The sequence below is a fragment of the Lepeophtheirus salmonis genome, chromosome 1, assembly GCF_016086655.4.
Source record: "Lepeophtheirus salmonis chromosome 1, UVic_Lsal_1.4, whole genome shotgun sequence".
In the NCBI taxonomy this organism is placed as follows: domain Eukaryota; kingdom Metazoa; phylum Arthropoda; class Copepoda; order Siphonostomatoida; family Caligidae; genus Lepeophtheirus; species Lepeophtheirus salmonis.
In genome coordinates, this window is record NC_052131.2 from 16869206 (window position 1) to 16885572 (window position 16367).

A 16367-nucleotide genomic window follows, 5' to 3' on the forward strand; every position below is an offset into this window, starting at 1 on the left:
TTTCCTAGATATTTATAGAATTAATTGTACTAATACAGCTAATACGGAGTTCTTGCTACAACGTATATATTAACAACTATTAATATCTGCGAAAAACACGTGCTTCATAATATTGACACTGACTTCTAATGAGGGAATGAATACATTGGCCTTCTTGGCCTGAGGTTTTAGGGAGGTACTAAACATTAGTGCAAATAACTCTTGTCCTTTGAAACCTATGAAAAATATAATTCGAAATATTATGTACAGAATAGAATATATTATATGCCTAAATATATGATTGTAAAAATGGATATTATGTTTTATGAGTTATATATTTTACACGCTAGATGGCAGATATATCGTTTTTTGACTTTTACGGATGGAAGTGAAGCACGTGTACGTCTAAATAAGATATATGTTAGACTCCAGAGTGTAGTCAGATTTGTCTTTAGTATTGTATTAGTCGGGTACGTACATAATGTGATACAAATTTACACCTAGCGTTATTTATTTCATATTATCTGTGTATCTATATTCAAAGTTGAAGTGGACGCTGTTAGACAATAAGTAATTTTGAGATCCTAACTAAGTTGATTCTTCTAGGTCAATTGGAAATGATGAGTCGGTATTCAGATTATATTCTGTCGCTTGCGTCGCCAATCTTGTTACGATTTTGCAAGTAATACTTTTCTGATCCTTAGATTTATGGAGAATTCACGTATATATAGAGTTATTAGTGACTGACCAATAATCTTATATTCTGAGCAGTACTTCACTGTTAATGTAATTACATTGTAATATTTTTATATGGAATTTGTCATGGTCAACCAATTATAAAATCAAGGAAATATTACTCCGGATCTAGAAATTAATAATGCTGACACTAATCAACTGTAAATCTGGATATTTTTTTTTTGAATTGTTTCCATTTAATAACTGTTAGACTTTGATACATGCTTATAAACTAAAATATTAATTTCTAGCGTTATTCAAGGAATACTAGAGTTAGATGGAAGGTGCATTTCTTTCTGAGCGCGCTTTTTTCTTTCAAATGTTGGGCTAACTAAAAAAATAGGGTATTTAAAGAATATCCCAAAATTTAAAAAATATTCTCTCCAAGGAGAATTGAATGAATATTTTTAGGAGCTAGCATAAATTTTAATCGCTCTGAATGTAAATATGAAAAATTAATTTTATTTATTGCATATATATTAGTCGTTACTTTTAATGTTTAAATTTTATAGTGTTATATGAATAAATTATATAATTACCTAATATTAAAATGTGTCGGTGTCTAATTGTTTTTCACTATAAATTAGAGTAAAATATTTCATTATTTCTAAAAAGAATAGATATTTTATTAGACCGTTTCATGAAGCCATTAACACCATCAGTGGCTATAAATATTCCACCTACAATCTTGCCTTAATGAAATGCTGTCTAGTGTCAACATCTCTGAATACTATGAAAAGGAGAAATTCTTTAAGTGAGGAAAGTAATGAGCTGATGACAAATTTAAAATTTTCTTATAGAACATTTTTTGCTTATTTAAAAAAGTAGTTAGCGTATAGCGGTTGAAACAAAAGGGTCATGAATGAATTATTATAGAGAAACATGTAATTACCAACGATCGTATACTCTATAGGAAAAGCCTATATTGTGCAAAAAAAAAAAAAAGTGTCCAAATTGTATAATATTAATATTATTAAACCCTTTATATTCTATTGAATTTTCGCCAATTTATAATAATATATATACAAATAATAATATGATATTAGAAAGTAGTATTAAATAAATACTATTTCAATATTTTATGGAAAATTAGAAGAGTACTGACAAAAGACAATCTCAAGGACCGACAGCTTAAGGAACCATCCCAAGGGCAATAAATTGGGACCGACACAACAGTACTTCAGAGTGACATTTCTTTTAGAGACATGAGTGGAAGTAGAGCAGACATTTACACAGTTCCAAAATCTTTTTAATATTCTCATCACATTCTCGGCTGTAGTTTTGTAGCACTCATTTGAAGGATTTTGGGAAGCATAACGATCAAGAGGATTTATTGTCGATTCATGAAACAGGTTTACACATAAATCAACGTTAGATCCTTCTTTTGGCTGAAGAGAAATAACTTTTTAATTTAGCTTATGGGCAAATTTGAGACCATGTCCAAGTTCGGCTTCAAATCTTTCCTTTGTATGCCGGAACTCAGCATAACGGCATTTTCTTCTGTAAATGATGGACCTATGAATCTACTTTGTGTTAAGAAGTTCTTAAAAATAACACAGGATCAAAAAGAAGATACATTTTTTGTTCTGTTTTGGCGAATGGATTTAATATATATGTACAGTTCGTTCCGTGACATAACTCTTCCCTATAAGACTTCCTGTTCGGAGAATGGGCGGCAACTATAGTTGCAATCGTCACAAAGCCAACATCAGTTACTGCCTCAAGAACTTTGAGGTAATGGTCCTTGATAGTGGAACTATTGATTTTGGTAATTGGGACCATACAAAAACCATCTCAAGCCATCTCATTGTATCGCCCAATAAAACTTACTTTTTATCATAAGCATGAATGAGTTTTTGTAAATTCATTTTTTTCACATCCATAAAAACTTCCTCTAACAAATTCTACTCTTTTATTATGATCGATATAAATTTATCTTTCGATGGTAATTATTTTAGTCTTGCAGAAAGATAATCTATAGTAGAGTTATTTACCTGGCCATTAACAGAAAAAACACTCATTCACTTTTTGATGTGTTTTACGGTGGGTAAAGAAATCCGTCCAGATTCTTTAATTTGACGATAAAGAGCTGGGCATGTATTTGGCCATAAAGTAGACATTCATAGAAGTTTAGGAGAGTATCTTCTTCTTTTCGTACTTCTTAAATGTAAGTCGAGTTGCTCGATAATAAATTGAAGATTCTCGTTTGATCTGACTCTTCGTTCTCTAAATAAAACTTTAACAAATTATTTGTCCTCAATAAGTCAGTTGGTTTTCTTGCTCAGCTCCTAAAATTTAAACAATAAATTAATTTCAATATAAAAACAAGGAAAATATTTAATACCTCTTTTCTACAGTAGTTTATTGTTGTGTATCTCGGACGACGAGGTAAACCAGATAAGTAAGTTGGAACACCAGCAAATATGGTCACCACTGCATTTGGATTTAATTTAGCTAGTCTCATTCCTTTAAATGTATTGTTTTTTAATCGAGTAACAATCTTGTCATTCCTCTCCAACTCATAGTAAGACTCATAGAAATGACAACTACAAATACGAGAATGCTTGGTAGGAACAAAACCTTCCCTATGTATGGCCCTTATCCACTTTTACCTGAGGTTTTTCATTCCTAGGAAATGAGTGAAAATAAGCCTTAGGCATGGGAACAAAAGTTCATTTTGACTACTTTTTAACTTACGGTAACCACTTCTACAGCCAAGGCAGCAACAGGGTAACATATTATCTGTAAGTATTGAACAATGATTATTGGGAGCTTGGAAGTACTCCGATAGTTAATCAGGCATAGCTTCAATATGAGGAGGAAAATAGATAGCCTCATTAACTCTAATTAATTATTGGAACCGTAGAATTAACACTTACCCACTCTTTGTTGTAACTAATTCAATTAGTTAACACAGATAGGGAACTTATAACTAAATACTTACTCCTTCGCAAATAAAAAATAAGCAAGACTAAAGGAAATATTAGCCCGTAGTATGTAAATGATTCAAAACTAAACACCTTCCATGTACTCTGGTATTCCTTGCGTTATTCAACAATAAATTAATTATTATTTTTTACATACTATACTTATGAATTCCAGCACGGCGTTATCTTGCTAACAACAAAATACCCTTTGTATTTTGTTCCCTCGTCTCACTTGATAAGATCCCCGTTTCGTAATGTATTCCTTTTAATAAATTAACGAAGTAATAAGTTATTCTATTCTTATGGTCTGTTTCCAAAAGGACTGGAATACAGTTTCTTGTTGATCCTTCGTTGTATAATTTTTCCTCTTAATTTTTATTTATTTAATTACAATATTGGTCGTTCTAATTACCAACTATACAGTGATACTATCATTTGATATGGATCTATTTAAAGTACCTGGTTATAATATATTTATGAGTAATAAAATTTTGGGCCTTTGAACTTAATAATGAGGAGGGTCTGCAGGATTATAAATATATATATATATATATTAGGGGGAAGGGGCTTGATTTTGAAATTATTTAGAAAAAAAGTAAAAAACTCTTGGAAAACATTTTACATTTTTTGGAGAAAAAGAAATCCATAGCTATTTTTAGTGTCTACAGAAATATGTATATCTCGTTCAATTATTGATTGTTTATATTTCAACGTTGCACGAGCTCCTTATATATGATAGCCAAAAAAAATCATAGAAATAATAAGATGGCAAATATATATATGGTGTGAACAAGTTGCGATTTTGTATAAGTTGCGAACAATAAATGAGACGATAATATTTGGAAACCAGCTGTAACACTATATTGTCTCCTATAATCTTCGATGTACTCTCCTATAGGGTCCTCAATTACCTCAATTTGCCTCTTTAAGGCTTAATACATCTTTCTTATGTGTGTCGAGACAGCAGAAAAAGATCCTGAAATTTAAAAGAGAAAAACGATCAAACTCAATTTTTTCTTTTTTAGCAATTTTAACTTAATAAGAAATTATCATGATAACTTTTATAGATAAAAATTACACTTAAGCCCGGATTTTTTTAGTTCAGTAAAAAAAAATAATATTTTAAAATGCGTAAATTTCTTGATAAAGTATCTTTTCTATCAATTTTATTTATATAAAGCCGCACGATTTGATGTTTAAGTCATCATCACATTAAATACTTGATAACAAATTGAATTGGGTGACTCAATTTAAAGAAGGAAATCTGATGAGGATTTTCCTTCCTCATTTATTTTATAAGCAGTGACGAAAATCCGTTGTTTTTTTTTTTAATTGGCAGCCTGGAAGAATGAATTATCTTTTCCTTAACAGTTGTCATTATTTTCTAATTCCTGAGTAGCGAAGATCTTCTTCTAAAAAGATTCAATTATATTTCAAGCCTGATAGAACATTCGTATGTGCTCATAAAAATTAAACCTGAGTATTTGTTGCAGAGTTCTAATTTTAATTCCTATTTGGATTAACATTAACGAGTTTTTTTTAACAGCGAAACCTGTTGACAAAGCCTTGGCGAACTATCAGCTGTAATCACAGCTCCCACATGGCACTGCAAAGCCTTGTATGCATTAATCAAAAACTCCTTGGACATGTTGTCTATATAGCCCCGATAGAAGCCTTCAGCGAGACCAAGCTTGAGTGGGGGAGTGCTCTTGGATCTCCTTCTCCAAGGCACACTTAAATTTAAATTGGATTCAAATGTCCTTGCACAAAATTCCACCTTTTCTCCAAATAAATTTTGGCATTTGGCTGATGTGTGTGACGGTGTGCCGTTCTGTGTCCATCCATAATTTTTCTCCAGGTAGTTTGCCTTCGACCATGGCAAGATGGTGTACTGAAGCACCTTGACGTGGACTTTCTAGCCCATTTCCTCCACGGGCTTGAAGATGAAAGGAGGTATATTTTTGCCATCGGCTGCTACAAGCTCAAAGACCGTTTTTTGAGCTCAAATTTGGTTCGGTATACCCCCTAAACCTCTTCTTATGCTTTTGCAATCTAGCGGTAATTGTGCCGGTTGTACACTTATTCCATTGTAAAAATCCTCTTCTCTCAGAAAATTTTCAACTATTACATATTATTTCTGTATCCACTTGAGGACTTTCTGGCACCTGTCAAGCCTTCTATCCCACCAAGATTCTGTTTGAAGGTTGCGAGAGATCCTTTTGTATGATTCAGATCCCAAGTTGTCCTTTACGGCCCTCTTGATGGTCTCCTTAGCCATAGATAAGTCGTTGGAGAGACGATTCATTGATTTCGTGGTGTCTTCCATTATCCTCTTCTTCGGACTGGCTATTAACTTAGAATCCCTCTTCAAATTGTGTTCTCCACTTTCCTTGAGAGGTCTTATCCATTTTTGTCATTTTGGCAATCTCAAAAACTATAATATAAGGTCCATAGTGTTAAGGCTTTTCTTGAGATCAGAATATACTAGCTTCGGAGTCCAAGTGGAGTTGCAAGACCTAGTTATGGAGTCTGAGTCAAGTCTCGAGTCTTTGATTGTCTTCAAAATATGGACTCCACTCCAAGTCGGGTCGCAAGCCTTGAGTCTAAGTTCCCACCTCGGCAATAATTGACCATTGTCTAATAAATTATATATTTATTATTATACTATTAATTTTTATAATAACAAATCATAAATAAATCTATGGTTAATTGAAAACTCCTCTTTAACTTTGAGAGGTGACAGACAATTGATCAGGTCAAGAGAAGTCCGATATATCATTTATACTTACTTCATTAAGTTAAATTAATAATGAAGTTTGTATGGTTGTTAAAAGATTGAATATTTGGTCGTATAGTTGCTATTTATTGTATAAGGAGTAAAATGCTGGGGGTGAAATGGCTAGGGGATGAATTACTAGAGGGTAAAAGGAGTTAATTGGTGGGGGGGTAACGTTATCATGGCAAGAGAATTAGAATTATCAGGAGGCCAAGTTTGATTTTTCGCAAATAAGTAGATTTTTTTCATAAAACAAGATCGATTCCCCGTGTCTCAATTTTTTTTTTGTAAAGTATGGGTTGTCGATTCGGATATGCACCAAAAAAATTTAAAATAAAAAAAAAAACGAATGATTGTACCAACAAATCGTATATTAAATACGAATTAGGAAGTGGATGAGCGAGTTAATATATTATGGTTGAAGAAAGAACATGGCAAGGACAATAAATAATCACAGGATCAAACATTTGAAAAAAATGATTAATATTTACCAAAATCAGTATTTTCAAATGGTATATGTTACATTTTCAAGAGTGTCACAAGAATGTGGAGGCTTGATTATATTTACATCAAATGGACAGAAACAACAAATAATCTAGTATACAAGGTGGTTTTACAATAGATATTTACCTATTATATAATTAACTTTATAGTAAATCCTTTTAGTTTAAAATTTTATGATAAATATGAATAAAATCTTTTTTAGATAGCGTACTCGTGCTGGTAATTATTAGTTTAATACAATAATTCTGTATATATAATTGTTTTGATCATTGTCCATGTGATGTCTCACTCCCTCCTTAGCCGAGCAACGCCGGGTAACCCTTTGCTAGTTGTATATAATAAAAGAAAATATAACTTTTTTGGGAAATGGAAAAATGTCGACTTTATTCTAAGTATTTAGAGAGTTCCATACCCCAGTCATGACTAGAGATGTGAATATTAGCTAAATTACGTTGAGGGTAAAATATCTGAGATATTGTCGTAAAAATATGTTTTATTCTTGGAGGGGGGCTCAAACTCATCCTCCTACCATCTGCGGACGCCCTTGCTTTGAGAATACGACTATTAACTATAGATATAATGATGAAAATGGTTTGTATTTTGATTTTTGTTTGTAGTTTGTATTTTTCCCATACTTAAATCCCTAGTCATGACGCAATTTAAAGGAAATTCTTGTTTAAATTCTCTCCACCTTTTCATTACAATTTGAGAGAAGAGCCACGTTTATTGGACATCACATTCAGGAAGAAAATATAGAGTGAACCTTGTGAAGTCAAGTGAAAATCCTCTTTTCCATACAATTGAAGATCTATTTGCACTACACACACAGTGTCTCATCAATCAATGTATACATGCCTTTAATTATAGGAAATTGAATTTTAATCGTGTACATATGTTGTATATTATTTTGTTAGCAGTGAAATTCTTCTAAAAATAATATGTGCAACCATTAATAGTCGTTAAAATTAGCCACTAGCTAACAGGGGTAGGGAAATTTGTATATTTGAAATTCTTGAAAGTCACATGATCTTTTCCTTTCTTTCTAATATACATTTTACATGAAAGGCTTTCATTAATAGTGTCTCACTGTTGTGTTGTGTTTCCGAAATTGAGCAGTGCTGCTTACACTAAACTTGGAATGGGAAGCAGTACTTTATTGCATAAATTCTTGAGATCAATCATGTTAATATGAAAATGCATTGGAACGTGTATTTGTTTTTAATACAATTCGTTTTGTTTTGGCTGAATCTAATATCATGAATCCTGCGCAAGTTATTCGCGAATGTGCTGTTAGCCTTTTCTAGGCAGGGAGTATGGTTTTTATTACCAGCAGGTAATCGGGCGGCTTGCTAGAATTTTTAATTCTACGGATCGTACCGACTGCTGGGCAAGACAAACAGATTTTGACAAAACACGCAACCACTCATCTACTATGACGTCACTATAAAAAGCGTGGTGGAAGTCAAACATCTGTCGTACACGTGTTTTCGTATAACCTTGGAGATATCCAGGTTTCTTGATGGTGGGACCGTCATAAACAAGGGCAGAACCTTAAGAAGAAGCCTCGACTAGAACATCCTGAAAAATTTAGTAGAGTGGTAAAAATTGTAATTGTAAAGTCTGAGGAAAATCGCATCAATCCTTGCGTAAACTTTCGAAACGGTTGATAGTCCATGTGTGTCCAGTTAGCAAAAATACGGTTATTATTAGGCTTTCAATTGTCTTCAAATACCACAGGGTGATGATGCCTGGCTCAGTAGGCGAATCTTTTTTACTGATCTATCAATGCGTTTAAATGAATTAAATGTAAAGGCACAAGGCTATGATAAAATTATTGATATTATGTTTGGGATTATGATTGCTTTTGAAAGTCAGCTTCATATTTGCCAACGTAATTTAGAAACTAAAAGTTACAAATACTTTCCAAGAATGAAAAAGAACCTTGAGGAATTGATCTATCAGGATATTGGGATTGCTGAAGAAGCCTATTTTTATGTAAGTTTTAATTTCCACTTATCATAAAATATCCGGAGAAGGCAAATTTTACTTAACTGAAAATAGATTTGTTTCAATGGCTAAATATAGATAATTTGGAAATTGAGTTAGGGGAATTCCGATCCATTTCCATTTGGAATCAAACGTTTCTCAGTATTAGGAGCAAATTTAGAAGAACGTGAGCTATACAAGTTACATGGCTCTGGTTCTTATGATCCGAATGAAGAATTATTGTTTGTTTGGAATATTATTCCTGAAACGTTTAGTGCTCTGCAAGATTCATTATAGACCATTTTCTCTGCAATATAGGCATGTGAAACATTGCTTTCTTCACTAAACTCTATCAAGAACGAAAAGAGGAATAGGCTAACGCATGATGCCAGCTCAGCCTGTAATTTAATAAAAACACACATTATAAACCTTATATTAAATAATTGGCAGTGGGGGAGTACAACATCACAAAATAAATTAATAATTTAGTACATTTTCTCTTTTTTTTAATATGTATTTAGTTTTTTTATAGACTTGATAATTATGCTTTATATACTGATAGTATTAGTTTGGTCTATGTAGTAATTTAAAAATATATATGAGCTCAATACAAAATAAATTCGTTTTATGAAATATAATTATATAATTATGCCATATTCATTGATGATGCCACCCTAGGTTGTGTAATAATATAAAATATTTTTTTTAACATACGTACTGAAGAGTCTTGCCATTCCAGATTTAGGACATACTTCGAATGGATATCAAACCAAATTATGAGAACTATAGCAAGTAGGCTCCTTAAACGAATTTTCATGTATGATACAATGACATTTTAATTTGTCACTACGTGTGTAATAAATAATAATGGTCTTCAGAGATATTTATCAAAGAATAGGAATATTATAACTCTATATATTAATTCATTTCAATTTACAGGGTGACCCATAAGTCCGGGGACATCAACTTCAGTGTGATGTTTCTCCTAGACTGGTGTATATTTTTTAGTTAGGTTTGTTGCATAAGATTCATGCAATCTCCGCCTTTTTTTCTTTTTTAAAAACTTATTTTTGCATCTATAACGACGACATCATCAACCCGAAGTGAGCCATAATTCCGCTTCATTTGGAAGAGAAGAGATGGAGGGCCATTACCAAGGCCCAAAAAGACCTCAATGTGTCCAAATCATCGGTATACTACACGATCAAGCCATAGAAGGAGACGGGGAGTTTCGATGACAGAACAGAAGTAGTCGCCCTAGGTCCATGAGGAAACTCAGGTTGATTGGGGCAACGATCTCGAAGATCAACCGCAAAAAGAAGTTGCTAGGGAGAACCTGAGGATGAAGCTGTATCGTTTACAAAACGGGAGCTTCTCAGCGAGGCCACAATGGGCAAGAGGTAGACCCGGGCGAAGTTGCTTCTGAAATTCCTCAATTCTTGTACACACGTGTTAATCCTTTAGACTGACTAGAAGATCTTCACCGTGGAGTTGACTTACGTGACGACCGGGTGAGGGGTTGGAGCATCGATGATATTCCCATGATCAAGTACAGTGTGTTCAGAGGCAAAGTCTGACCTTGGTGAAGGTCTGGGTGGACGTAACTTCCTACGGGATGAAGACACCCTTGATCTTCATTTCCGAGGGTGTGAAGCTCAATCAACATGTCTATCTGAACAGTCCCAAGTACTTCTCTTTATCCATCTTTATTGCAGTGTTTAACTGCTTCCAGCAGGACGGAGCACCTTTTCATACTGCAAAGTCTGTGCAAGAGAGGTGCCAAACCACTTTGAAGCACTTTTGGTGGTTATACATGTGGCCCCCTTTTCCCCCAGATCTCAACGTAATACACTGGAGAATGAGGTTAGTTTGACTTCCTACCGCAGCGTCGATGACTTTAAGGGCACCATAGTGTCTGCATTGGACAACTTGTCGGAGGAAACCATCCGTACAGCGTGTAAAGAAGTTCTGAAGCGTCTAAGTGCTGTAGTTGCTGGAAATTCTAGCCACGTTGAGTGAACAACACTCATTTTGAAGTAAATTTCAGGTTTATTGCAAAAAATATTTCAAGAAATAAATATTTGTGTACTTTCTTGGCTGTTGAAGTTGTCCTCGTCCATATAGGTCACCCTGTAGAATGATAATCCGGTTCCAACCTCATGAACTTGTTAAGCAAATATTTATGTAAATTCATTTCTAAATCTTTAATTCAATCAATTAATATATTTATTAAATAAATGACGACAGAAATGGCTAAACAAATTTCTATTCGACACTCATGTTTGGTTAATTGTGATACGTATGGTTGGGCTAACTCTATGGGAAGGTTTCAGGAACTCAAAAATTTCAAGTCCCTTATATTTCCCAATATACCATTGACTAATGCTTGTTCGTCAATACACTAGTCTTGTCCAATATGAATGTCTAATGATATTAATATTGATAACGGAGAAATATGTAAGTGATTATTAATTCTTCCATTTGAAACGCTGTCGTGTTTGTTTATTTTTCGTTTATCTTAATGTATAATATATTGGCGATAGGTAGTATATCAGTTTAAAGAATCTGACCATTATTTACACTAGGTCACTTTTCCTTTTTTCCCTTGCCATTTTTTTTTTGACACCGGAAACATAAATGCATTTGGCTTTATGGATGACCGATTTTGTGCCACATCTTGGATTTTATATAAGTTCAAAATTTTTGAAAGCGATGAATGATCAAATGATTTTCATCTGCTGCTTCTAGAGTTACTTATATGGACTTTTATATACAACTCAATATTTTAGTTCATAAAACTTTAAAACTGTACGCTATGTAAGTTTGCCCGCGCGTCATATTTTCTCTTTTTATCTTGAAATTGGAGACAGCGAGAGCGGATAGTTGAAATTCAATTATCAAAAACATTTTAAAAATAAGGAATTTAATATATGAGTAGGATGAGAGGGATTTCGATTTTTCGAGATATTTAGGACAATTAGGACTTTGGGCAGTGGTAGAAACTCTTCCAAGATGGCCGGGAAGATGCCATTGATTAGACTCGCTCTAGACGGCCAAGCACGCCAACAACAGATGAGCACGTTGACGCAGTGAAGAAAATTCTTTTTGGAAACCGTCAAATCACTATCAGAGAAGTTGTTGAGGATATTTACATAACGTTTGGGTCGTCCCATAACTTTTTTTCTCAAATGTTTTGGGCATTAGACGAGTGTCATGGAAGTTAGTTCCGAATCTGCTTAATGTTGATATTTGCCTATGAGATATTTTTTGGCCAAAACAACAACACAATCATGCCTCAGCCATCATGTTAATAGGATTTACCCCCTTGTGACTTATCTTGTTCCCAAAACTGAAGAGACTTATGAAAGGACGTAGATTTGCAACGATTGAGGAGATAAAGACTGCATCACTGGAAGAGCTCAAGGCTATACTGAAAATTGATTTCCGGATTGGAAAGAGCGTTGGCAAAAGTGTATTGTATCTGATGGGGGATATCTTTGAAGGAGACAACATAAATATTGATGCATAAATTAATATTTTTTTCTAAAAGTACAAATTTACCTTACTTTTGAGCATACCTCGTACAATATACACAATTTCAAAAGTACTTTAAAATGATGTGACATCCTATCAATTACATTGATTGATGTGACATTATTTTTAATCATATTAGTGCAAGAACTTCTAGAAAGATGACAATGCAGTTTCTCCTTTTTCCATTATATTTCTACGAACTCCGTTCTTAATTAAACTATTGTCTATAGTTTTTATTGTTTCTTTTTTAATTATAATGTGATACTACTTATATTAATACTTAATAGATATGTATTGTCTATTGAGTGCCTTGGGACGTGTGTTGCAAGATTAAAATCCAAATCCCTGCTGGAAGTTCAAAAGATCAAGAAATAATTCCAACCCATTATCGTAGTTAAATTGAAAAGTGAAAATCTTTGAAATCCTAAAAATCCATTGATATTTTTAAGATCCATAAAAAATCGAGTACCTAAAGCCTGTTCGAATCTCAGTAATACAAATTTACCTATATCTTAGGCAAGTACTTCGGATCCAATACCCATCCTATCTCTATTAAGAAATACCATACACTTTTTAAGATCCGGAAAATCTCTCGAATCTTTTTTAAGATCCGTAAAAATTCGAGTACCCGAAACCTGTTCGGAGCTAAGATAATAAAAAATTAACTATACAGTACCTGTGTACTTCAGATCCGGATTCTAACGCGTCCTATCTTTATTTTGGAATACTATAAGGTTTTTAAGATCCACCAGTTCGGATCTCGTATATTTTTGGATAATACAAGTTTATTTATACAGCACTCGCGTTCTTCGGATCCAAGACCCTTGTATCCTATCTTTTTATAGAACTGCTTTTGAGTTCTGTAGCTTTTTTTAAATTCTGGTTTATACTCCTTATAGAATTTTTCAAATGCTTTAAAAATCCAGGAGGGAATAAATCTCAAAAATACACCCCGTAACTTTATTGATAAGAGAAAATAAGAAAATTGTCTTCTGCTTTCCACTTTGGCAATGACATGTTATCAAAGTTTGACTTTTACACTCTATGTAATTGCTATTTTGAGCATTTGAAAAAAGGCTTTCCTTTTGAATGATATATTTTCTCGTCTTATATTTTGAAACTTACTCTTCATACATCATTTTTAAATAGATGATACCTACAATTGTGCTACGAAAGGGTATATAATCTATTTAAATTTTACATTATATGTACGTTGAACATTAGAGTAATTAATTTTAATTAACTTTTATTACTTCTAATGTTCATAACTATTATATATTAGTATTACATAAAAGACGTATTTACCTTTATTACTTCTCACAACTTTTCTTCCAAAAAGAAAGAGGAATAATCCCCACAATCATATTGTACTGGTTGGGCAATTCTTCCGTACTATGGAATTATTATACAGCTAGAGGTAGTACTCAGGTATTACTGGAGTTATTATGCATCAGCTAGCACAGTGGTTTTCAAACTTTTTTTCTCGCGACCTTCTGGAGGAAAAACACTTAGCCACACAACCCTCACATAAACTAACAGTGTTGCAGTGCTCTCGTCAAGTTGGATAACAAGGATCACCGCCTGACTGTAATCAAATAATAAGCTTGCCTTACAAATGCTTTGCAATGTCACATATTCGCCGAGACATTGTGTTGCTACTGAGAGGAATACTTCTCAATTGCTCTGCAGACTTGTGATCGAAAATAGTACACAGCATATCCAGAGATGCTGGAAGAATACATTTTTCAGCAACTCTATAAGACATTTTCTCTTTAGCCACACGGTATGCAACCAAATATGAAGCCAGTTGTGCCTTGTCATTCAAGGCAGTTGAGCGATTAAGAACTTGAGCGGATAATTTTAACTCACGTTGCTTCCGTTGAAAATACTCGATAGGCTTATCCACGAGTTCCCCGTGTTTCGTTTCTAAATGTCTCACGGTTTCGATGGTTCCAAAACTTTCGTTAGTAATCACCTCGCTGCACATAACACACTCGGGCTTATGATCCTGATTTGTGTTAGTGCAATTTATGAAACCAAATTTCAAAAAGGAATCATTCGCGTTCATGATTTATTGTTCTTTTTACTTGGTGGTTCAGACGTCGATTTGGCGGTAATACAAGTACTACTAGTAGAATTAGAACTTCCTGTTTCGGACCGTGTACTTACACTTACTTGTATTTGACGAAGATGGATTTGATTCCGAACTTCTTTTTCTGATAACAAAACGATCCATTCACAGTCAGTTACCCAACAGCAGCAAACAGAAAGTGTTTGGATTCAAAATGCAGTAACGTTACATTACATGCTTAGGTTTGATTAGCTACATTCGAAATTGCTACCCTGTGATCCCCTGTAGTGAGTCGTGTATAATGTAAAACTCTGCAAACAAATAAGTCTTACCGGAAATAAGTATTTCGTCAGACTCTAATATTATGGTGTAATATTATTTTAAAACTAACGAAAAACATTTTTATATATTAGATTTGCAAGCGACCCAGTATTGGGTCGTGACCCGTACTTTGAAAACCACCACTGGACTAATAGACACACTTTGATTAAATAATATATAAGATAACTACTCCAGAAGTTCTCGGTATTACTCTATGTTATTCATTTGCGCAATCACACGTAGCTACTCAATACTAAGATATTCTCTCCTCAATAATCAAAGAATAATAATAACAGCGTGAGAAAATATGATGTGATGAGCCAAGGAGTACTGAAGTCTCTAGAGCACTACATGAATGAGCCTATAGTCTCATTCATTATTTTGTACTATTAAATAACTAGTTGTAGTGTCCGGTATTGTCCAGAGTAATTATGCGTCGGCTAAAAGACAAATTTTGTTTTAATAATATAAGAAATAACTCCCTGAGAAATCCTTTGTGTTACTCTCTGTTTTATAGGAGTAAACTCACACATAGTTACTCAATCAATACCTTGACTTATTTCTACAAGAATATTAGTAATAATAAATAATATCTTCAGAAAAAAATATAATCTGGCGAGATGAAACAGGGAGTTTCTAACACTGATCTAAAGTCAAATTCATTTTATTTACATTTTATATAAAGTACTTCTTTTAAAAAAAAATATGAACTGAACTAATCACATGCAAGATTTAAATCATTTATAGAGTGCTCCCTGTATATTATACTCCTTTTTTTATTTATATGTATTGGTAAATGATGTACAACTAGGAGCACTACATACAGTGCACCCTATGACCTGTTTTATACATACATTATTATTTTTTGGGAGTATCATGTACAAGTTTGCCCGCACGTTGTTATACTTTCTTTTTCTGTCTCGAAATGAGTGGATAGTTGAAATTCAATTCTCGTAACCTTTTAATAAGTAAATAACTTTGGCACGTCAAGTGTAGGGACAAGAAATGAAGAATACATTCAATTGACTGAGGAAGTAGAGAAGGATCTCGACTATTTCGAGTTATTCAGATAATTAACACTTCCAGGTGTCACAAAAATAGATGGAAAGTCTCATTGTTTGGAAGGGCATACTTAAATAAAGAAAAGAAGATTTCTAAAATAAATTAAAGCAGTCCAAATTTCCAATTCGTTTAATTCTCAATCCTTCCAAAAGAAAATGTTTTGATCCAAAGACATCGAGCAAGTCCTATATACTTCTTCTTGGATATAAGTAAGGGCCATCATTGTGAAGAATATATATGCCATCAAAGTCAGGAAACCGAAAAAAAAAAATTGGAGTATAAATGAACTTTTAAAAATATATGAAAGAACGTCATATCGGATATTGGGTCATAATGTCTTGAATAATTCTATAAAAAGGACATATATCCTTGAGACACTTTCCCCACATAAACTCGTTCAAATATGTTTGAAAAAGCTCTATAGAGGTATTCATTACTCCTAACCTTCTGAGCATACCCTTGAAAAGACTCT

At 33.3% G+C, this 16367-nt stretch overlaps 1 protein-coding gene and 2 long non-coding RNA genes across 3 annotated transcripts in view; 2 read left to right on the forward strand and 1 right to left on the reverse strand.

Moving 5' to 3' along the window:
• Zwilch (zwilch kinetochore protein) overlaps window positions 1–16367 on the forward strand; it is a 51195-nt gene that overhangs the window by 8916 nt on the left and 25912 nt on the right. The window lies entirely within an intron of this gene.
• Window positions 1873–2563, forward strand: LOC121119238 (uncharacterized). The gene is made up of 2 exons (XR_005864716.2): window positions 1873–2066; window positions 2130–2563. It is a non-coding gene; the product is annotated as an uncharacterized lncRNA (long non-coding RNA).
• Window positions 2752–3563, reverse strand: LOC121119232 (uncharacterized). The gene is made up of 3 exons (XR_005864713.2): window positions 3412–3563; window positions 3059–3342; window positions 2752–3002 (listed from the first exon to the last, which is right to left on the reverse strand). It is a non-coding gene; the product is annotated as an uncharacterized lncRNA (long non-coding RNA).